Here is a 26,156-nt window from a genome sequence, read left to right as displayed (position 1 = left end):
GAGCAGATCTCCCTGTGCTATGCTGCTGCTTCCTACTAGCTATTTTACATTCGGTAGTGTGTATATGTCGATGCTACTCTCACTTCGCTCTACACTGTAGTTTCTTTACTTGAAAATTCATTTTGGACATATGTATATATGCATAATATATACATTTTTACACACAAAAACACACACACACACTTGTACACATACATACTAAGCACATGCGCACACAAGCTTTTTGCATTAATAGTTGAATTAACGGTTGAATATTCCATTGAATGGATGTATCTAAATTTAATAAGTTAGCCCCTTACATATCTATATGTTTGGACATTTTAGTTAGGACTTTTAAAATGTTTCCAATATTTAATTAGCTAACAAAATCAATGCACACATGTACACTTCCAAATATGAAAATTCTTTACTACTAGAATCATCTTCAGTCCAGTGTGTTTTCAATTTTTTAACTATGATAATGAATAGGTGAAAAGCATTACATAAGAACTCTGGTTTAACTTGCATTTACTTTATAACAAATAAGGTTTAACATCTTGTCATGTGTTTATGAAATTTTTACTTATTATTCATGCTACTCATCATTCATATCATTTAAAAATTTATTTCTTCTTTACTAATTACTTATTGAAAAACTAATATTTAAAAATCCTCTTGTAGGTGCTGAAGATATATCAGTAAATAAACTCCTACACTTATGGAGGCTATATTTTTCTATTGCATTTTTGGCATTTATCTTTTTGACTTATAATATCTTTATCATGTTACAATTTCTCATTTTGTCATAGCTTTATATACACTGATAATCACCAAAGTGTGGGTACAATGAGATAAAAGATGTTATTTGCAATAATAAGCAAGATAATATCTGGTAATAAAAGTAACAAAAAAAGGTATAAAATCTACAAAAACTTTAAAATTCTACTGAGGGAGAAAAATATAGACTTAAATATAGACACACATTATGATCTTAGAGATGAATATTACAGATGTAGGCTTTCTCTAAGTTATTATACAACTTGAACAAAACCCCAATAAAATAACCATAGGGATTCTGTAAGTATACAAGCAGATCCTAAAGTTCCTATTAAATAAAGACAAGAATAGACATGAAAAATCTGAGAAAAAAAGGTAGATAGCCAACCCTGCAAGATATATCTCTATTTAATTCAACAGTAGTATGATCTGAATGTTTTCATACCTCCCAAATTCATATGTTGAGCTCATAACGCCCAAAGATGATGGTATTCAGTGATGGGCCTTTGGAAGGTATTTAGATCATGAGGGCAAAACTCTCATGAATGGGATTAGCTCCCTTATAAAAGAAGCTCCAGAGAGATCCCCAACCCCTTCCATCATGTAAGAAAATAGCAAGAACGTGCTAGCTATGAACCAGGAACAGCGTCTTCATCAGAATGTGACCATGCTAGCACCTTGATCTTGGACTTCCCAGAGTCCACAATGTGAGAAATGAATTTCTTTTATTTATAAGCTACCCAGTCTTTGGTATTGTGTTATAGCAGCCCAAACAGACTGAGACAACAGTCTGGCCACAGTTGAAACTATATGGGTGCTACTGGATGACTGTGGACTACTACAAACACAACCAAGTAGTAATCTAGTAGCTCTGACTACACACTATGTGTCAAACATGGTATCTTTGCTAGAGAAGATCCGTATGACTACAGATACATGGTATGTGGCCATTGATTTGTTGAACACTTTCTTTTCTCTCCCAATCAAAAAAGTGGGTGGGAAATTACTTACATTTACAAGCCATGGAAAGAAAGAGGCATTTCACAGTTTTGTTACAGGTTCTGTTAACTATCTTGCGCTCTGTCATAACATAGTCTGTAGAGATCTAGACTCTCTAAATGTCCTTAAGACTTGCCATTGATCCCATCTCCTATTTAATGATACCATATTTATCAGGCTGAATGAAGAAGTGGTTAAGATGTGGGAGACCTTTGTAAGATACCTGAGTCCCAGGGAGTGGGAAATTAACTCTAGAACAATTGAGGGGCTAGCCACATCTATGAAATTGTTAGGGGTCTAGTGGCCAGGTGCATGTGGGGATATCACCTGCAAAGTTAAAGACAAATGTTCTCATCTTTCATCTCAACCCAAGGAAGCACAAAGCCTGGAGGGCCACTTTGGATTCTAAAAGCAGCATACTCCAGAACCAAGAATGTTCTGACTCAGAAACCAGATGATGTGAAAGGCAGCAAGCTTTGAATCAAACACAGAGCAGGAAACGGATCTGTCACTTGTCCAGGCTGTGGTGTAAGTAGCCCCATTGCTTGGACCATAAAATCTGGTGGAGCCTAAGCTGTGAGAAAAAATGCCATGTGCATTTTATACAAAACTCCAGTGGAAAAATAACAGGAGTCGATCACTAATAAGCATCTTACCCTGGAAATTCTGTCTCAGCATCTGTATTCTCAAAACCCAACCTGTGATAATAATCTGACAAAAATGTAGATTTTTAACAAGAATTTGTTAAATAAACAAATGGGTACAAAAATGAATGGATAGGGCTTCCCTGGTGGCACAGTGGTGTGCCACTGTGAGTCCAGGGTCCGCCTGCCGATGCAGGGGACACGGGTTCGTGCCCCGGTCCAGGAAGATGCCACATGCCGCGGAGCGGCTGGGCCCGTGAGCCATGGCCGCTGAGCCTGCGCGTCCGGAGCCTGTGCTCCGCAACGGGAGAGGAAACAACAGTGAGAGGCCCGCGTACCGCAAAAAAAGAAAAAAAAAAAAATGAATGGATAACAATAGTTTAATGGTTTTGTAATTGCCAACAGAGCTGGGTTAAATACATCATCAGAATTCTCTTTCTTGTATGTTTCCAGTTAAGGTGGGCCATAAGAGATTCTTGGGGAAGGGAGAAAGAAGTAACCGACCAATTTTATAGTTGGTATGTGTTGCTCCTGACTTGCTGACAACATCGCTGGCATGAAGCAGCATCTGGGATGGCAATTTTTCTATCTTCCCTGGATTCTTTTTCAGTTTTCCAGACACCTGGGCCAGATGTGGGTGTTTATCAGTTTGACAAAGGGCCCCTGCTTCTGCAGAATTACCTTCACCAAAGTTAGAGAAACCAAGAACAGACACAAAATTTAACTTTTCCTCTTAGGATCCCAGGTTGTGCTTATATATATATAGATATATAAGTTGTGTATATATATATATATATATATATATATGCACACACAATATATATTGTATATAATATATATACACATATAAATGTGTGTGTGCATATATATGTAAACATACACATATGCACACACACAAGCACACACATACACACATATCCTCCTGGCTCTACTTCTCTGGTTGAACCTCAAATGATACAATCAAAAAATCAACATTAGTAATGGTTCAAATATATAGGGCTTCTTGCACAATGTTAATAGGAAATTTAATTAGTACTCTAAGGTAGATCACACTACCCTTTTCCACTCAGAGTACAAGTCCTTACAGTGACCTACAATGTCCTACATGATCTGATTCCCCACTACCTCTCTCACCTCACCTCTTACCACACTTCCTTACACTAAGTCATCCCCAGTTGTATTGACCTCCTTCATCTTCTTCAAATATAACATGTTCCCCTAGCTCAGAGTTTTTACATCTGACATTTCCTTATCTCTGGAGCACAGTCCTCCCAGATATCCATCCTTATGGCTCCCTCTTTCCTCTCCTTCAAGCGAAAGCTCAAACGTTGTCTATCTGGGGGCCTTCCCTGACCACTTGTATAAAATAGCAATTCTGCCATCATTCATTTTTCTCCACAGCATTTATCTCTGTTTTACAAGTGATATATCCATTTGTTTACTCATTTTTTTGTCTAACTAGAATGAAGATTCCATGAAAATGGGAACATTATTGTTTGTTGTGTCTCCTGTGGCTACAACAGTATTTAGTATATACTTAATATTTAATAAGTATTTTACTGAATAAATGAATGAATGAATAACAACATGAATCAAAATTATAAATAAGGACATTTTCTTTGAGGCTACAATTTTGCCTCTATGACTTTGATTTGAAATATCATAGTCACAAAATTTACCTACAAGGATGTAATTGTAGCATGATTTGTAATTGAAAGGACAATACTAAATGTTCATCAAAGAAGTATTGTGCATCTGGTCTACCTATGATGGAATTTAAGTGGCTGTTTATTGATATAGAAACATTTTCTTGCTATTTTGGTCAGTGAAGAAAGCAATGTATATCAAAGTGTGTAAGGGTCTTAAGGCTGTGAAAGTGAGAAACCTCCTTTTTTTATTTTGTACAACTCTATACGGGTTTATCTGATCTTTATTATGCTCCCATACTGCTTTTACTACTGAATTCTTCATGTAGATTTACTTAAAACACACACACATCGCATGCCCACATAAACTCTAAATCTATTGGTACAACATGAATGCCAATAACAGTAGTACTGAAGATAATTATGAGATGAGCTCCCTGAGAAAAGGACAATGTTTATTCCCTGCTCTACTTCAGCACTTAAAACTCCAGTACTTTGCCTCAGACTAGATCTTTAACAAATATTTGTTGATTGCATTACTGAAATATCCGTTCCACATATTATGTAATATCACAAAAAGTTTCTTCTCATATTTATACTTTGCTCTTACTTTCATTTTCATCAAAACACACACACAACACAGTCACAATGAACAGTTACTCTGTTCTCTAGATAAAAACTAGCTTGTGGAGGAGTCCCAAGAGATAAAATGCAATGACTACAAATACAGCAAAGATCCCAGGGGAACTCTTGGCTCAATTTTCCAAGAGTGGCAGAGAAAAAAGAACAGAGGTCTGTCAAGTTTCAGAAAAGAACCATTCCAGCCAGTCCCTGGAGAAATGTTGTGAGAATGGGCATTACTTTTGTAGCTTTTGAAGCCCTCCTTTCCCAATCCACTACTGCTGGCACTACCCATTTAACTGCACCATGACCTGCTTTAAAGGAAGAAATGCAGGGAAGGTGAATGCCAGATTGAAGTCCCCAGACACAGGATTCACACGGACCAGATCAAAAAGGAAAGAAATCATTTCAGGTTTGAGAGACTACTGCTGAGCTACTGAGACTAGAAGAGTCCAAAAGGACAGTGGATTTAAATAGCATGTTATACTTTTATTCTGCTATCCTTGAAGAGGGATTCACTTTGGGACTGCTCAACATATTTCACATCTTATAGCTCCTTACAGTATTTTATAATAAGATTTAATTTTTCTTTGAGGGTCCTAGATTCTTGCATAAGGTTTCTGTTTCCTTTCTGGGTCTGCACTACCATTCTGATGAAATAAAATGATGCATTTATATGCTGTCAAGTAATGAAAGAAATTACAGAAATTTATTAAAATGTATTAAAACTATATAAGAATCTTTTAATAAATCAAATACTGAATATTACTATTTCTTCTATTTTGTTAATAAGAACTATTGATCATATAATATTTAACAAAATTAATAATTCCTCTGAATTTAATGACTAAATCTTCTAAAATTTACTATGTTTTATATGGAAAGTTAAAAAAATGCAAATGCTTGAAATTAAAATGCCTGGCATTATTTATCTGATGCAGCAAATCTTATAAATCGAAGTATTTTGAGAATTCTATTGGTTATTAAATATTTTGAAAGAACGTGAACTATTTCAATATTAATTAATAACCAAATTATTAGCAAAATTACATTATTACTTTTAGATAATCCAAGATGACTTTATATTAAAAAATCAGTTCTTTTAAATTTTAATTTATATATACCTTATTTTATTTTATTAAATTACTAAAATTTCTTCACAATAAAATGTTTTCATTGCAAGAAATGTTAATGCTGAAATTCATTCGTCAGTATGATATCTTTTGACTTATTTTTCCTGCCATTTTGTGCCATTTCCACTTCATCTCCTTGATGACCACATGATCATTCTTTTCTGTAAGTAATAAAGCACATGACTTTGAATAAACTAAGGGCAATATGAATTAATCAGGGCTACAGCATTTTTTCTAATGATACCAATTTTCTCACAAATGAATTATAATCCCATTTGTAAAAATTCAAATTCCAAATTACACATTGGCAACAGCCATTCCGCACTAGGAACTCCGGTCAGAAGATCCGGGTGAGAGGCCTCTGCACATGGCCCACTGTGAGCAAGTAAAACCCAACTAATCAAAAAGGAAAAAAAAGAGCCATCTCAGAGCTGTGACTATTTTCAAGGCTACTGTATTTCTCTGTGGAACACTGCCTTTGGGGCAAAAGAAGAAAGAAGCAGGTGATTCTAATGTGCAGTGCAGAAAGAGAGCCACTGCAGGCCAGCTTCCGCAACTCTAAAGGCACTCCAGCCGTGTGGCTGACAGGGTCTTGGTGCTCCTGGTTGTCAGGCCTCAGCCTCTGAGGTGGGGGAGCAGAGTTCAAGACATTGGGCCACCAGAGATCTCCCAGCCCCACGTAATATCAGTCAGTGAGAGCTCTGCCAGAGATCTCCGTATCAACACTAGGACCCAACTCCACTCAAAGACCAGCAAGCTCCAGGGCTGGACACACCATGCCAAACAACTAGCAAGACAGGAACACAACCCCACCCATTAGCAGAGAGGCTGCCTAAAATCATAATAAGGTCATAGACACCCCAAAACAAACCACCAGATGCAGACCTGCACAGCAGAAGGACAAGATCCAGCCTCATCCACCAGAACATAGGTATCAGTCCCCTCCACCAGAAAGCCTACACAACCCACTGAACCAACCGTACCCACTGGGGGCAGACACCAAAAACAATGGGAACTATGAATCTGCAGCCTGCGAAAAGGAGACCACAAACATAGTATGTTAAGCAAAATGAAAGAATAGAGAAATACATAGCAGATGAAGGAGCAAGGTAAAAACCCACCAGACCAAACAAATAAAGAGGAAATAGGCAGTCTACCTGAAAAAGAATTCAGAGTAATGATAGTAACATGATCCAAAATCTTGGAAATAGAATGGAGAAAATATAAGAACGTTTAACAAGGACCTAGAAGAACTAAAGAGCAAACAAACAATGATGAACAACACAATAAATGAAATTTAAAATTCTCTAGAAGGAATCAATACCAGGATAACTGAGGCAGGAGAACTGATAAGTGACTGGGAAGATAAAAGAGTGGAAATAACTACCACAGAGCAAAATAAAGAAAAAAGCATGAAAAGAATTGAGGACAGTCTCAGAGACCTCTGGGACAACATTAAATACACCAACACTCAAATTATAGGGGTCCCAGAAGAAGATGAGAAAAATAAAGGGACTGAGAAAACATTTGAAGAAATTATACTTGAAGACGTCCCTAATATGGGAAAGGAAACAGTCAATCAAGTCCAGGAAGCACAGAGAGTCCCATAAAGAATAAATCCAAGGAGAAACATGCCAAGACACATATTAATCAAATTATCAAAAATTAAATACAAAGAAAACATATTAAGAGCAACAAAACACTTACAAGGGAATCCCTATAAGGTTAAGAGCTGATCTTTCAGCAGAAACTCTGCAAGCCAGAAGGGAGTGGCAGGACATATTTAAAGTGATGAAAGGGAAAAACCTACAACCAAGATTACTCTACCCAGCAAGGATGTCATTGAGATCTGACGGAGAAATTAAAACCTTAACAGAGAAGCAAAAGCTAAGAGAATTCAGCACCACCAAACCAGCTTTACTTCAAATGCTAAAGGAACTTCCCTAGGCAGGAAACACAAGAGAAGGAAACGATGTACAATAACAAACTCAAATCAATTAACAAAATGGTAACAGGATCATGCATATAGACAACTACCTTAAATGTAAATATATTAAATGCTCCAACCAAAAGACATAGACTGGCTGAATGGATACAAAAACAAGACCTGTATATATGGTGCCCACAATACACCCACTTCAGACCTAGGGACACGCACAGACTGAAAGTGAGGGGATGGAAAAAGATATTCCATGCAAATGGAAATCAAAAGAAAGCTGGAGTAGCAATTCTCATATCAGACAAAATAGACTTTAAAATAAAGACTATTAAAAGAGATAAAGAAGGACACTATATAATAGTCAAGATATCGATCCAAGAAGAAGATATAACAATTGTAAATATTTATGCACCCAACATAGAAGCACCTCAATACATAAGGCAAATGCTAACAGCCATAAAAGGGGAAATCAACAGTAACACAATAATAGTAGGGGACTTTAACACCACACTTTCACCAATGAATAGATCAAACAAAATGAAAATAAATAAGGAAACACAAGCTTTAAATGATACATTAAACAAGATGGACTTAATTGATATTTATAGGACATTTCATCCAAAAACAACAGAATACACTTTCTTCTCAACTGCTCATGGAACATTCTCCAGGATAGATCATATCTCTGGGTCACAAATCAAGCATTGGTAAATGTAAGAAAATTGAAATAGTATCAAGTAACTTTTCCGACCAAAACGCTATAAGATTAGATATCAATTACAGGAAAAAAAAAACTGTAAAAAACACAAACACATGGAGGCTAAACAATACACTACTAAATAACCAAGAGATCACTGAAGAAATCAAAGAGGAAAACAAAAAACCTAGAAACAAATGACAATGAAAACACAATGACTCTAAACCTATGGGATGCAGCAAAAACATTTCTAAGAAGGAAGTTTATAGCAATACAATCCTACCTCAAGAAACAAAAAACATCTCAAATAAACAACATAACCTTACACCTAAAGCAATTAGAGAAAGAAGAATAAAAAAATCCCCAAAGTTAGCAGAAGGAAAGAAATCATAAAGATCAGATCAGAAATAAATGAAAAAGAAATGAAGGAAATGATAGCAAAGATCAAAAAAACTAAAGGTTGCTTCTCTGACAAGATCAACAAAATTGATAAACCACTAGCCAGACTCATCAAGAAAAAAAGGGAGAAGACTCAAATCAATAGAATTAGATATGAAAAAGTAGAAGTAACAACGGTCACTGCAGAAATACAAAAGATCATGAGAGATTACTGCAAGCAACTCTATGCCAATGAAATGGACAACCTGGAAGAAATGGACAAATTCTTAGAAATGCACAAGCTGCCAAGACTGAACCAGGAAGAAATAGAAAATATAAACAGACGAATTACAAGCACTGAAACTGAAAATGTGATTAAAAATCTTCCAACAAACAAAAGCCCAGGACCAGTTGGCTTCACAGGCGAATTCTATCAAACATTTAGAGGACAGCGTCCATCTAACCTTCTCAAACTCTTCCAAAATATAGCAGAGGGAGGAACACTCCCAAACTCATTCTACCAGGCCACCATCACCTTGTTACCAAAACCAGACAAAGATGTCACCAAGAAAGGAAACTACAGACCAATATCACTGATGAACATAGATGCCCAAATCCTCAACAAAATACTAGCAAACAGAATCCAACAGCATATTAAAAAGATCATACACCATGATCAAGTGGGGTTTATCCCAGGAATACAAGGATTCTTCAATAAATGCAAATCAATCAATGTGAAAAACCATATTAACAAATTGAAGGAGAAAAATCATATGATCATCTTTATAGATGCAGAAAAAGCTTTTGACAAAATTCAACACCCATTTATGATAAAAACCATCCAGAAAGTAGGCATAGAGGGAACTTACCTCATTTAATAAAGGCCATATATGACAAACCCACAGCCAACATCATTCTCAATGATGAAATACTGAAACCATTTCCACTAAGATCAGGAACAAGACAAGTTTTCTCACTCTCACCACTATTATTCAACATAGTTCTTGAAGTTTTAGCCACAGCAATCAGAGAAGAAAAAGAAATAAAAGGAATCCAAATTGGAAAAGAAGAAGTAAAACTGTCACTGTTTGCGTATGACATGATACTATACCTAGAGAATCCTAAAGATGCTACCAGAAAGCTTCTAGAGCTAATCAATGAGTTTGGAAAAGTAGCAGGATATAAAAATTAATGCACAGAAATCTCTTGCATTCCTATGCAGTAATGATGAAAAATCTGAAAGAGAAATTAAGGAAACACTCCCATTTACCACTGCAACAAAAAGAATAAAATACCTAGGAATAAACCTACCTAAGGAGACAAAAGACCTGTATGCAGAAACCTATAAAACACTGGTGAAAGAAATTAAGGTGATACAAACAGATGGAGAGATATGCCATATTCTTGGTTTAGAAGAATCAACATTGTGAAAATGACTCTACTACCCAAAGCAATCACAGATTCAATGCAATCCTTATCAAACTACCACTGGCATTTTTCACAGAACTAGAACAAAAAATTTCACAATTTGTATGGCAACACAAAAGACCCCAAATAGCCAAAGCAATCTTGAGAAAGAAAAACGGAGCCAGAGGAATCAGGCTCCCTGACTTTAGACTATACTACAAAGCTACAGTAATCAAGACAGTATGGTACTGGCACAAAAACAGAAATATAGATCAATGGAACAGGATACAAAGCCCAGTGATAAACCCATGCACATATGGTCACCTTATCTTTGATAAAGGAGGTAAGAATATACAATGGAGAAAAGACAGCCTCTCCAATAAGTGGTGCTGGGAAAGTGGACAGTTATATGTAAAAGAATGAAATTAGAACACTTCATAACACCATACACCACAATAAACTCAAAATGGATTAAAGACCTAAATGTAAGGCCTGACACTATAAAACCTTTAGAGGAAAACATAGACAGAACACTCTATGACATAAATGACAGCAAAATCCTTTGTAACCCTCCTCCTAGAGAAATGGAAATAAAAACAAAAATGAACAAATGGGACCTAATGAAACTTAAAACCTTTTGCATAGCAAAGGAAACCATAAACAAGATGAAAGAACAACAAACCCTCAGAATGGCAGAAAATATTTGCAAATGAAGCAACTTACAAATGATTAATCTACAAAATATACAAGCAGCTCATGCAGCTCAATATCAAAAAAACAAACAACCCAATCAAAATGGGCAGAAGACCTAAATAGACAGTTCTCCAAAGATGATGTACAGATTGCCAACTAACACATGAAAGGATGCTCATCATCACTAATCATTAGAGAAATGCAAATAAAAACTACAATGAGGTATCATTTCACACCAGTCAGAATAGCCATCATCAAAAAATCAACAAACCATAAATGCTGGAAAGGGTGTGGAGAAAAGGGAACCCTCTTGCACTGTTGGTGGGAATGTAAATTGATACAGCCACTATGGAGAACAGTATGGAGGTTCCTTAAAAAACTACAAATAGAATTACCATATGGCCCAGCAATCCCATTACTGGGCATATACCCGGAGAAAACCATAATTCAAAAACAGTCATGTAACACAATGTTCAGTGCAGCTCTATTTACAATAACCAGGACACGGAAGCAATCTAAGTGTCCATCAACAAATGAACAGATAAAGAAGATGTGGCACATATGTACAATGAAATATTACTCAGCCATAAAGAGAAATGAAGTTGAGTTATTTTTAGTGAGGTGGATGGACCTAGGGTCTGTCATACAGAGTGAAGAAAGTCAGAAAGAGAAAAGCAAATACCATATGCTAACACATATATATGGAATGTAAAAAAAAAAAAAATCGTTCTGAAGAACCTAGGGGCAGGACAGGAATAAAGACACAGACATAGGGCTTCCCTGGTGGCGCAATGGTTGAGAGTTCGCCTGCTGATGCAGGGGAAACGGGTTCGTGCTCAGGTCTGGGAAGATCCCACATGCCGCGGAGCGGCTGGGTCCATGAGCCATGGCCGCTGAGCCTGCGCATCCGGAGCCTGTGCTCCACAACGGGAGAAGCCACTGCAGTGAGAGGCCCGCGTACTGTAAAAAAAAAAAAAAAAAAAGACACAGACATAGAGAATGGACTTGAGGACATGGGGAGGGGAAATGGTAAGCTGAGACGAAGTGAAAGAGTGGCATTGACATATATACACTACCAAATTTAAAATAGATAGCTTGGGCTTCCCTGGTGGTGCAGTGGTTGAGAGTCCGCCTGCTGATGCAGGGGACGCGGGTTCATGCCCCGGTCCGGGAAGATCCCACATGCCACGGAGCGGCTAGTCCCGTGAGCCATGGCTGCTGAGCCTGCGCGTCCGGAGCCTGTGCTCCGCAACGGGAGAGGCCACAACAGTGAGAGGTCCACGTACAGCAAAAAAAAAAAAAAAAAAAAAAAAAAAAAAAAAAAAAAAAAAAAAAAAGATAGCTAGTGGGAAGCATCCGCATAGCACAGGGAGATCAGCTAGGTGCAATCTGTCCACCTAGACGGGTGTGATATGGAGGGTGGGAGGGAGACACAAGAGGGAGGGTGTATGAGGATATAGGTATACGTATAGCTGATTCACTTTGTTATACAGCAGCAACTAACACAACAATGTAAAACAATTATACTCCAATAAAGATGTTAAAAAAAATTGTCAAAAAACCCCACACAAATTCCAAATTACATACTCGCGTTCAACTGATATTAAAACAAGATACAATTTTGAATAGGTTTGTCAGCAGTTTACAATCTTCTAATATCAATCAAGGCATTTTGTAAAATTATTAATATTTTAAATTAAAATTGTTAAAAGTCAATCAAAAGATAATTTTCAATTAATATTTGTACACAAAATCTACCACTATTTTTTACAAATTTATTCTGAAATTGAGAAAACAAGGGGCTTATCAAAATATCTGACATTTGGTTTATGGTCCTAGATGACAGCCTAAATCTTTGTATTCCTCCATTCATACTTTTTTAAAAACTGAATTAACCCAAATTTTAGAATATTAAGATTCACTGGTAAAGTTAATCATAAATTAGATTTCACACACTTTTCATTCCCTCAAAACAATATTTTTATTCCTGAAATGCATCACTTACAGACAAAAGCTAGGTGAGGTTGAATGTATATCTGTGAGAACAAAACAGAACAAAATGATTTACTAGTGATGAAAATGTGATTGTTATTTTGAAATTTAATTGCCATTCAGCGGATACATTTAGGCTGAAGGCATGTTACTCCAGGTAAATAAATATCTATGCCTTAAAGATTTTGCCTCTCTGCTCTGATGCCTTCCTAAAATTTCTCATTTTAGAACCTGGCCCTTTATCATTAATGCCAGTACCCCAAACCACGGTATGAGTCTCATGAGACTTAGAAACATCTCACACTCATCTTTATGACAATCTTCTTTCACAGTGAGAGCATATGGATTTGGTGCACTCAATAAAACAATTTAAATCAATGCTTTTTAAAATGAATTAAGGGTGTTGGATGAAGTCCCTGGGTAAGAGGTTGCCTCAAAAAGAAAAAAAAAAGGTGTGTAGTAAAAAGGAAAAGGACTAGCTTATGGTTACTGTCAAGATGGTAAAGTAGCATTGCTCCTGCTTTCTTGCCAGAAAATTTTTTTCTCAGACAGAAAAAAATAACTGAGAAATCTGTACGGAAACAGCCTGAGTCAGAAGGTGGCAATGGTAATGTGTTGAAGGAGATATGAATTCTGTTCATGTTTTCCCAATTACCATGTGAGAATCACTGCCTGACCCTTTGACAGAGAAGGCAGGAGGAACTAGATCGCAGATTACAGTGGGATTCAGGATCCTAAAAGAGCCTTAATAGAATGAGCAAGCGATGAAAATATTTTGGAATGGCAACTGGGCAATGATTAGTAAAAACTAGTCCAACTCCACTATGCCAAATTCCTAAGGTAGGTAGATTACAAGGTGGAAAGAATGCCACTTTCCAGGGCTGATTTTAATTAAAGAGTTCACAGGTGTTATATCCTTCTGGCTGTGACAGAGTAAGGGAGACAAACTTAGCCCTCACTCTTTCTTGTTAAACAACCAAAAATAAATAACTAAATAAACTGGAGAAAATATATGAATATACAAACAAGGGGTTTTCAGACATTTCAAAACTAGAAAGTGATCCCTGAAAGAAAAGAAACAAACAAGGTGAGTCCTACAATTGCACCAGCTTATGCCCTTTTGATACAGTTTCTAGGAAGCACAGGGAGTTGAAACTAATAAATAGAGCCCAGAAGCCTATGTTGAGGAGACAAAGTTCACAGAGGCAGAAGCAGCTAGAGTTCATGGGGCAGAGTCCTGGAGAAATCAACTGCAGAGAGAAATAGCTCTGGAGACCCGCAGAGGGTCCCCTTCAAGTCTTTAGCTAAGTACTTATTTTATTGAATTCTATTGACAACTACCAAGGCCTGGGACAGAACCAACAGAAAGGATCAGTGGAACAGTGGCTAGAGTTCACCCAAAGCCCGCAGTAGATTGTGGTTCCACTAGTCAGAGTCAAAAGACACCCAAGAAAAATGAAAATATATGCCCACATAAAGATTTTTACTCACATGTTTATAGCAGCTTTTCTTTTTCTAATAGCTCCAAAAAGGGAATAAACCAATGTCCACCAAATGGGTGAAAAGATAAAAAATTGTCATGCATCATAAACTGGCATACTACAGAGCCATAAAAATGAACAAAATATGGATATACAGTATAACATGGATAAAACTTAAAGTCATGATCCTGAGTGAAAGAAACCAGACAAGAGTACATACTATATGATTCCATTAACATGAACTTCCAGTAAATAAAAACTTATCTACAATTACACAAAACAATCATTTGTTGTCTAAAGGATGGGTTTTGAAAAAGAGAATTTCAAAAGGTCATTAGGAAACAGGGGGTGATGGAATTGTCATTATCTTAACTTTATTGATGTGCTTTGTTGAATATATACATTAATATTCACTAATGTTAATATTGATTTTAAATATATGCAGTTTATCTTACATTATTTGTTTATTGTTTTTAGTTTTATTAATTATACCTAAACTTATAACTTAAAAATCTATAAAATATAATAGATGCAATGGAGAAGGGCTATATTTTCTTTCACATCTACTTGTAAATAGCTGGTAAAAAGGTTAAGATTATTTTGTTAGTAAAATAGTTGCTACCACACTGATAATATTTATTTATCTATTTCTATTCACAGATGTCTTACAATATATCTTCCTTTTATGAGAGTCTAGAATCAATCAGTATAGCAGGCACCTTTACCCACAAAATAGATTTTAACCTGCTAGTAATGAGATTTCACAAGCACACTTAATTCACAAACATGAACTTCAGAAAAAAAAGAGAATATTTCTTTCTAATGGTTTTATGAAAAATTATTTTCTCTAAATATCTTTTTGTCACATATTTGTCATTAATAACATCCTTTATAAAATAAAAAAAAGTAGAACTGCTGATTTGTTTTCTACTTAGAAAATGTACTGGCAACTTCTCTGATAATATTTTTCTAACTTTGCAAAGATAGTGTTTTTTAACCTAAATGATTTTTTTGCTGACAGCAGCATATGCAATTCTAAGTTAAACAATTATTTTGCTGACTAATATTTTACTTCCAACAAAAATGTAGCAACTTGATAAATCCTAAGTAGATATGAGTGCAAACTATAATTTTATTTGAATTTCTCCTCACAGAATTTTTTAAGGAAGTAATTTTTCTTGGCTCATGTTATTATTAGTATCATGAATTATAATATTAGTGCCCTGATTGGGCAAAGCTTCAAGAAAGGTTTTCCTAATCAATTAAATAAGTTGCATAAAAGGACATATATGACTAAACTATTCATATTTTTACTAGGATTCAGCCAAAATAAGTAAAAAGTAAAAGAAAATTAACAGAAATTGGGAACATTAATCATTAAATTGGATAATTTGGTGTTTATCAGAAGAAGCAAAATCTTAACTCTCAAACAACTAGAACTGTTTCCAAATCAGCAGAGTTAATATTCAAACAATTAGGTTTTTCCATAAAGCAGCATCAAAGGGAACACAAACAATGGATTGCAGTGTTATCAATTTAAAAGAACACAAGTTGTTTTCTTCACTGTAGGGTGAATTTATTAAACATAAAATTCATATTTTTCAGCTGAATGGCAACTTCATTTATAATATTTGATTACATGTCATCTATGTACCAACATTTTTTTCCTAATTCATATTTTACCTATATAATTGATTTAGATCAATAAGGCCTCTTTCAAACAAAACCAGAGCCAAAAAGACTTGTTTGAGAATATCCACAAATCCATTCTACTTCTTACGGGTCTTCCCTTTGCCACAGATTTCATCAGTTTTCCCTCGCCGCAGAATTGCAGCACGATTCTGCATTCTACAGCTCCATCTTGTGTCATGCAGTTATTGAAAATGATTTCCTTTTTTCTCTGAGCTGGGTAATTATATTTCTGCTCTTTGAGGACACTGAATGATGAGAAGGTGGGCTAAATGTAAGTGCTTGGACAAATATTCTAAACAAGTGTCAATAATAGACAGATGGGACCTGCAACTAATGTGCAAGGCATGTGCTGCTCCTTCAATCAAGCTCACTGGTAAAGGGCTTCTCACTGCAGCACAGGCATAACCTTTCCTGTCTCCTTTCCTCCCAGTTCCCGTGTGACAAGTTCCATCAGCAGTGCATTACACTGGCCAGCTGCTTTGGTCTGCAGCTGTAGACAACACTCCTTCTTTTTCTTTTTATTCCTTCTTTGAAAACAAAATTGGTCTTGACAGTGGATCTTTATAATCAGCATGTCCATCTTTCAGTGTGGCCAACTTTTTGTATATGACACGCTGGTTAGTTTGAGAAAATGATATTGTTCAGATTTCTTTTTTTGGCTAGTGTGTTTAACGAGTTAAAAATTTTGAAGTCTGTACAGTTTAAGAAACATATATTGAAAGTCTTTGAGACAGGGCCACTACCGAGAAAAGCTGAAAGCACAGATTTTTGTCAGTGGAGCATGAAGATGACTAAGAAAATGACCTCAATCCAGCATTTTAAGCAATCTGACTGCCATAGCTATAGAAACCACTGTAGGCAAATTGTATGCTCTTTCCTTAATATTTCAACTTTTCTTAAAATTGAATATAATTGCATTTGGGTTCCTTAAAAAGTCATTCACTGACAATTATACATTTACAGAATGAGCTGGGTTTTTAATAAGAATAATATAACTATATTTTTAGCAGTTAAAAGATGAAAAATGCTGTTACCAAAACTTGAATAAGGTTTGTACTATTTAAAGCACATTCTGAATACTAAATATTTTTATATAAAGATATCATTATTTCACATAGCTAATATCAACTGGTAGGGAAAAAAAGGTAATTCCAACAAAATTTAATTGCATTTGTCAAGCAGGTAGTGCTCTTATTTAAATATGCTTGTATGTCTTATATGAGAAGACATCTAATGGTTTTGTTTAATTCCTGAGAGGATAATGGATTAACCCAGATAAAAATATTGCTTGTTGTTATAATTTTTGTACTTCAATGTCTGAGCTGTATTAAAAGTTAACTCCTGGTATATAAATATTTCACGTATTCATCTATTCCCCTTTTGATTCTTTAACTGACAAATTAAAAAACACTGTTGCTCACAGGGGGTTGTGGTGTGGGTAGGTGGATGTGTATGTTTATCTATGATTGTGTGATTCTTATGAAGAGACAATAAATTCTTTATTTTCAGTTATAAATAATTATCTTAACCCAAAAAAATTCATTGTGAATGACTATAACTTTGGCACAAGCTATTAAATGAATACTCCAAAAGTTCTTCAGATTTTCAGTGTTTCATGATACCAGTCTCACTGCTTGGAAATTACTTCTGATAAATATATACTGCTTATACTATAATAATTTTATCTACATAAGACTCTTACTGTTGTTTAAAACACTAATGAAAACTTTAATATGTATTGTATGCCACATTCTATATAAGGGGTGCTTAGTAATAGTATTAAGGCAATGACATAGTTTAGTGATTTATTTCTTAAAATTTGTCTCTCATCTACTTAAAAAAGCAATTGAAGCAACTCACATTAAATTGCAGTGCTAGATGATCACATTAAATAGCAAAATGGAACAGATATTACCTCTCCAAAGAATGATTTAGTAATCAAGAATTACCAACAAATGAAATGCAGTTTAACTTTGTGAAAAGAAAAAAAAAAAAAGGTTTAATCTGCTTCTTTAGGATTATATGCATTATTTTGGTTGTATGTATATTTCTCACTTTTGTTTAAAGTTGCCATTCATTTATACAAATGTTACAACAGTAACCATAACAAAAATTTATGTAAAATTTTGAAATGTGAGGAAAAATGGCATTCAACTCGTAAAAACTTTGACATTAAGTCTAGGCAGCAATACAGATGAAAGAACAGAAATTGTAAGAGGGAAAAAATGGAGCGGAGTCTGCCTTAAACAGTATGAAAAGAGCTCATGAAATCAGTGCCCCACTCTATTTAAACCAACCCCCTGAAAATAATCCCATCCTTTTCCACATCTAGATGGACACTTACTAATATTTTTTAGTAATGTTGATAATGCTCATTGAATTTGATCTTTATCTTCAAATGTCAAAGAGAAAATAACCATAAGAAGCATGAAGAACAAACCACTGTGTTCTGATATTTTGCACTCAAACCATTCTTGTTTCTGGATCTAAGAAAGAAGAGCAAACTAATTAACCAAAATATTACAAAATATCTCACATGTAACCACTGGAATGAACACATGTAGGACACAGTAATTCTTGGTAAGGCATGCTGTGCTTTCCTTAGGGCTGCAATTGTTAAATTCTGATGAGACTAGGACTCATCTTAACCTTCCTGTATTATGCACAAGGAGAAAAATGAAAAATAATCTGCTTCTTTTCATTCCTCTATTATTCTGAAGTACTTCTGGTTTCTCATCTTGAACCTATCATTTTAAATTTTATCAATTTCATAGAGATATAATATGGAAAAGATAGTACAGTCCATAACATACTCAACAGATTCAGGGTAACTACACAGAGCCCATAACTCAAGTCATCCAATACTTGTCACAATTCTCTCTCAGTCTAATTATTTTTTAATTATTATTTTTAAAGTAACATATCTTAGTGCCTGCTATGTTTTCCAAACATTGTAAGAAACTTTCAGAATAAATGAGTATGTAACACACATTTTATGTTCAGAGACCCACACTCTAGATGGGAAAAGAAAGATGTACACACATACACACACACAGATATTTGGTGATTTTTAAAATTGCACTGTGTTTAAACAATATGGTAGCCTTGGAAAATAAGCTGAGGCCTGGGTGAGAAAATTCAGAAAGGCTATACTACAGAGATATCGTTATGTTAGGTTCTTTATTTTCTGTGCTTTAAAGAATTTAGAAAAATTCATCATATTAATTAGTATATATAAATCGATAACTGATGTAGAACATTCTCGAATCCAAATAGATTGGGGCACAGATTTGTTTATTAGTGTTAAAACTGAGCAATTTTTTTCCAGTTCTCCTTTACCTTGAGGTTTGGTCGATATTACAAAAATATCCATACTGACTCTTCTCTCTATCAATTCAGATATATAAGCAATACCCCAGAATTTTAAGGTGGTTGTTTAATATCACAGCTCCAATAATCAATAACACACACACACACACACACACACACACACACACATACACACTCCATTATTAGCCTTGGAATTTGAAAGTATTCAATGGTTTGGAAACTGATTCCATGTAGCTTATCATTAAAAATAATAATAATAAAGGTTATATTTGGTAGTAAAGAATCACTTTCTAGTAATAATTTTATTTATATAGAGCACTTTTAACTAAATTCTTAGTTTTAAAAAAATATGGCTTGTGTATTAATTTGGAGGCTGTAGGACTTAATTACCCTTTTCAGTTTTCTCTAGAAAATGTCTTTATGTGAGTTGAAAAATTTCTTAAGCGAAACAACTGCTGAAACATTTTCCTCTTTAAATAAAGTCAGCCTTGTAGCTTTCTCTTATATAAAACATTGCTCAAACATTTTGAAAATTTTACCCTACTTCTCAAATTAAATATAATTCCAATACACCATTTTTAAAAGATTTACTCAGAACAATAATTTGCAACATAAACTCAGCTTTGACAAAAAATGGAACTTGGTCTAAAATGAAATCATACTATATGATTTGAAATAAGAAATTTTGAGCAAACTGTTATTTTTTAGAATTATGTAATTTTCTTTCTTTTTCTCCACTGGAAATTTTATATGACTGTCCAGTAAGTTAATTTCATTCCCCTTACACATTCTTACAGGGCCTAAAACACAGTAGGTATTCAGTAAGTGTTTCTTGATTGAATGAAAAAAATACATTTGTGATGTAGTTACTTTTTACTTTTAAATTAACAGACTTTAGTTTTTGATAATTTTTAGATTTATAGAAAAACTGAACAGAATGTATAGAAAGTTTCCATATACTTCCACATCTTGCCTCCCCCTTATTTCTCCTATTATCAATCTAATGTGGTATATTTGTTAAAATTAATGAGCCAGTATTGAAATATGGTTAACTAAAGCCTATAGTTTACCTTAGGGTTCACTTTTTGTATTGTACATTCTATGGACTTTGAAAAATGTATAATGACATGTACCTACAAATATGATATTATACAGAATAGTCTTACTGCTCTAAAAATCCCCTGTACTCCAACCTATTCATCTTTTTCTCCCTCCTCCCACCCCCGGCAACCACTGATTTTTTTTTTTAACATCTTTATTGATTTTTTTATTATATCTGTAGTTTTGCATTTTCCAGAATGTCGTATAGTTGGAATCGTATAGTATGTAGACTTTTTCAGGTTGACTTCTTTCTCTTAGCAATGCACATTTAAGTTTCCTCCATTTTTGTGTGTATGGGGCTTGATAGCTCCTTCTTTTTACTGTTAAATAACATTCCACTGAATGGATGCATCACAGTTTATCTATTCATCTATTGAAGGACATCTTGTTCACTTCTAATTTCAAGCAATTACAAATAAAGCTGTTATAAACATTCATGTACAGGTGTGTGAGGATGTAAGTTTTCAGCTTATTTGGGTGAATACCAAGGAGCACAACTGCTAGATCACATGGTAAGTGTATGTTTAGTTTTGTAAGAAACTTCCAAACTGTCTTTCAAAGTGACTGCACCATTTTGCATTTCCTTCCAATTCACTTTTGTCTTTTTTACTGACAGATATTTACATATTGGACATAACTATACACAAAATAATCTACACTGTTTATACATTTATATTCTTTATTATAGTTTTTATTATATAGATATATTTATAAAATCTTGGTCAGATCTAGGGTTCTCTATTTCTCTCTCATACAACTTTTCTATATAGAAGAAAAATGTCATTGACAATGTTTCCTAAAAAATTTTAGCAAAGCATTTAGTTTTTCACAAAGACAGCCCTGATTTCTCATAGGTTCTAATAGTACATTTTTGGTTTCAGTTTCCCTTTTTTGTTAATATTAAGGGAAACTTTAAAAATTCAGTTTCTTATTTTCAGTTATTTGCAAGTTGACAAATGAAATGTGTTTTTTAGACTAATCACATTTCATTCATACTTTGAGGAAAAAGTTCTTATTTTTTGGAACTCAGTCATTTTGTTATAACTGAAACAAAAATGTGTGGCAAAACTCTTGTCAGCGTTTTCTTTGAAGTTATAGAGACACATGGGTGTCTCTATACATACATGTACACATGTGTACACATGTACACTCTATACATACACGTACACACATTTTTAAGGAAAACATAGAGGAAGTCAGAAATTCTGACATTGTAATAATAGATATATCTTTTGAAAATTTTGAAGAAAATGCACCAAATATCCTAAAACTTCTAAATCCAGCTTTTCATAGAAGAACAGTAAATAATACTTCACTGTAGTGACTATGAAAAGATAGAGATGTGTAATGATACTGCCAGAGAGAATTTGTCTTAGAATTGTAAAATAGTCCACATATTCACAATTTTATGTTGTCATGTGGTATAAAATTTCACATACAGCTTGCATTAAGGGCTTTATCTGAACTTCCAGTTAGAGATAATGTCACCTTGAGTGATAGGCTGAGGGTGAAGAAAGGCAAATAAGAGGAAGTGTATAAGATATATAAGAAATAAATACATAAAAAGAGGATCCTTAATTATCAAAAGAAAAACCTGAATTTCAAGCAAAGAGCATATAATTTGGAATTTCTATTATAAAACATAGCATATTGTTTTAGTCATTTCAGGCTACCATAGATGAGGTAACTTAAACAAAAGAAATTTACTTCTCATAGTTCTGGAGGCTGGAATGTCCAAAATCAAGGTTCTGGCAAAGTAGGGTTCTTTCTGAGGCCTCTTCTCTTGGTTTGTAGGCAGTCTCCATCTCACTGTGAGCTCACATGACCTCTTTGTGTGCACCTGGAGAAAGAGCTTTCTGGTGTTTCTTCTTACAAGGACAGTAATCCTGTCAGATCAGGGCCCCACCCGTGTGACCTAATTTAACTTTAATTATCTGCAAAAGACCTTATCTCCAAACACAGTTACTTTGTGGGTTAGGGCTTCAACACATGAATTTTGGAGAGACACAATTCAGTCCATAGCATATAGCAAGTGCCAGATTAAGGGAAAGCATGAGGAAGGTGTAATTTGTTGTTCCAAGGTCTGCACAAATGGCTGTCTACACACTTGGAGCCTGTTTGTTAGATCCACAGCATATAGGCCACAGTGGTCCCTGTGGCAAGGAGAGTGAGCTTATGAGGAAGGGTATGCTCCCGTTCCGAGCTCCAATTCAGTATAAAAGTCATCCTCAATGATAACTCCCAACTTAGTGAGGATGGACCATAAGAAACATGCAGTCTGTCATCCCTAGTGAAGGGAAGCACAGAAGAAGTAATGTAGTAGTTTTACAGGGGGTAATCACAGTGCATCTCCCAAAAAGGAGATATAAGAATTTCAAAAATGACACTGCCCCTATTTTTAGAACCACCATATAGTTTGCAGAGCTGCCAGTAAACTATATCCAGATAAGCTAGAATTCCAGGCTGTGTATTTAGTAATGACTTAAACAAAGGGATCCAGGTGTAGTTTCTAAGTGAAGCAGAGTCCACATTTTGAAGCAGAATCTCACATCTATTCCACACAATGAAGGATCCTACCCAGAACTAGTATGATGTCAAAATATGACATTTCGGGCTTCCCTGGTGGCACAGTGGTTGAGAGTCCGCCTGCCTATGCAGGGGACACGTGTTCGTGCCCCGGTCCGGGAAGATCCCACATGCTGCAGAGCGGCTGGGCCCATGAGCCATGGCCACTGAGCCTGCGCACCCGAAGCCTGTGCTCCACAATGGAAGAGGCCGCAACGGGAGAGGCCGCAACGGTGAGAGGCCCGCATACCAAAAAATATATATATATGACATTTTGTTTTTCACAAGCAAAACATTTTAATTAATATTTTCTGTAACTTCTTACTTGAGGTTCATGAGGAAGTCAAATAAGTGAGATGTGCTGCATATAATTTTACAGCTGTGGCAGAATATTCCCTCCTTTCCCATGCTGTGATATTTCTGATCATAGTGTGTAGAAATATAATTCTGATATAATTGCTTTGCATTTTTCCTTAACAGAAATTGACTTCTAAAAAACTGGGACATGGGGGCTTCCCTGGTGGCGCAGTAGTTAAGAATCCGCCTGTCAGTGCAGGGGACGAGGGTTTGATCCCTGGTCCAGGAAGATCCCACATGCAGCGGAGCAGCTAAGCCCCTTCGCCACAACTACTCAGCCTGCGCTCTAGAGCCCAGGAGCCAATAACTACTGAAGCCCGCGAGCCACAACTATTGATAATTATATCAGATATTTAAGCAGATACTACTATGTACTAGGCCCTTTTCAAACTTCACAAACTTCATAATATTTAATATCCAGAATAAACACATCAAGCAGGTACAATTATATCCATTTTATAGATAGTAAAACTGATAACAGGGTACATTAAATCTTTACAAAAGGCTTTATTAGCTGTCAAATGATGTGTCAAGCCTGAACCTAGGTTTTTTTTTAGTCATTGGAATCTATATTCCTTTCCCTATGCAATACTGCCAGTAGCCTAAAGTAAAAAATAATAATATGGAGTTATTTTGGAATATATGCTGAAATTTTTATAAATGCCTGATTTGAGAAATAGAGCATGTAGTAAGTATTTATGACACAATTTTGCAAAAAAATTAATTACCTCATGCCAGTTAATTATATTTATGTTGCTCAATAAGCAAAAGAAGAATTTTGAAATACACAAAATTGTCTTTGCATCACTTCTAACTATGCAGACTTAGGTGAAAAATCTCTGTGGTATAAGACTCTAGTGTGGCTTTCATAGTCCTTACCTTCTTAACAACTTTGTACTCTCTCTTAAGTGTACCCTTAAGTGGCAAATATGGGACCATGTGATTATGTGTACATGATTATGTTACATGAGAGTGGAACCCATCTTGCTAGGAGACTCTTTTTCTTATGGCTTTGAAGGCACAAGCCGTCAGTTGTGAGCTGCCATATGGAGAAGGTCACACAGCAAGGAACTGAGAGTGACCACTGGTCCTCAGGCAGCCAGAAACTGACACCCTGGGTCCAGTAGCCTTCCTGGTACTTACTGAATACTGTTAAGAACCACATGAGTTTGGGCAAGGATACCTCTCCAGCTGAGCCTCAGCTGAGACCACAGTCCTGGCTGACACCTTGATTGCAGCTTTATAAGGCCATGAAGCAGACAGCTCAACTAACTCAACTAAATCCTGCCCAGGCTCCTGACCCACAGAAACTGTGAAATAATAAATTTTCCTGGTTTAAGGTAAAAAGTTTGTGGTATTATTTTTATTTTAATAGATAACTAATATAATCTCATATATATTATTTATACCTTATCATTGGCTTTCTTATTTATCAGAAATTTTATATAAAAAAATAAGTGCCTTATTACACACATACACAATCATATACACATGTGTGCACACATCCACACAAACCCACGACATATGCCCATATAAAAATGTGTGACTCAGAGAGAGGTATATCTGACAGTTAAGTAAAATATTTGTTGTTAAGGTATGCATTATTCAAAAAATACATGGCTGAACTGATTTTGTCTTTACGTTTCTGAGCTCAGAAAATGAATTGAATTTTTATAAGTAATGAGAAACATGGGTAAAGCTCTCCTAGTAGATTGGCCAAAATCTTGAGAGCCTGAGGTTTTGCCAATACTAGTTTCCAGAAAATGCCAGCTTCAGAGGTCAGCACTGTTATCACAAACTATGAAAATATAAAGATGTTTTAAAATCCCTTCTGTGTGATGAAAGGTTAAAAGCTGAAGTACATGTTGCCATGGCAATAGTGTTTTGTTTACAGAACTTGTCTTCTCTAAAACTTGTCCTTTAAATGGTAGGAAAAACCACTTCAGTCTTAACATTGTATTGCACTCTTAGCTTTCATTAGTGAAATAATATTTGTTCATTTTGCAATAAGAAGCACAAAATGTTCCATTGCTCATTTTGTCCATTTATTTAATGACATTGGTAGGCTTGTTACTTTAAATAAACCTAAAGAAAATGAATATGTACTGGTTAATCCAGTTGAATCCATGTAAATACACTACTGTGGCTCTTAACATTGGTAAATATAACAAATTCTCACTAATATACAGGATGGAATGTTATAATGTTCTGCTTCACAGTGATTTACTATGATGCAGGGACTAGTTCATTTGCCAATTTCTCCTACTTTGAAAAATTGTATTAATCAGGATGATACAGGCTTTGTAGTTCTAATAATTGACTCTGACATTGCAGTGGCTAACACATCACACACTTGTTTCTTGCTTTCATGAAATCAGGGTCCATATTCTCCAGGATATCAGGCTGCCATGCAATACTTCAGTGATGAGGTTGCTTTTGTTCTATGCTCTACCATCTCAATACAAAGACTCGTGGTCTAGCAGAGGAAGTGAGCGTTGAAGGGTTTTGCACTGGTCCAAAAAGATACACATGTATTCTGCTCACAGCCCTCTGACTACAACTTATTTCATGGCCCTGCCTACTGCAAGAAGTCTAGGACAAATAGGGATGTACTGATTACATTTGCAAGCATTAGTAACCCTCCTACATCTATCAACCAGGAAAAATTATTCACTTATTAGCCTTGCCTTCACACTATGGGAGTATTCTTGTTTGTCTTTCTAAC

Source organism: Grampus griseus, assembly GCF_964374135.1.
Source record: "Grampus griseus genome assembly, chromosome: 4".
Taxonomy (NCBI): Eukaryota; Metazoa; Chordata; class Mammalia; order Artiodactyla; family Delphinidae; genus Grampus; species Grampus griseus.
This window is presented reverse-complemented; position numbering follows the sequence as displayed.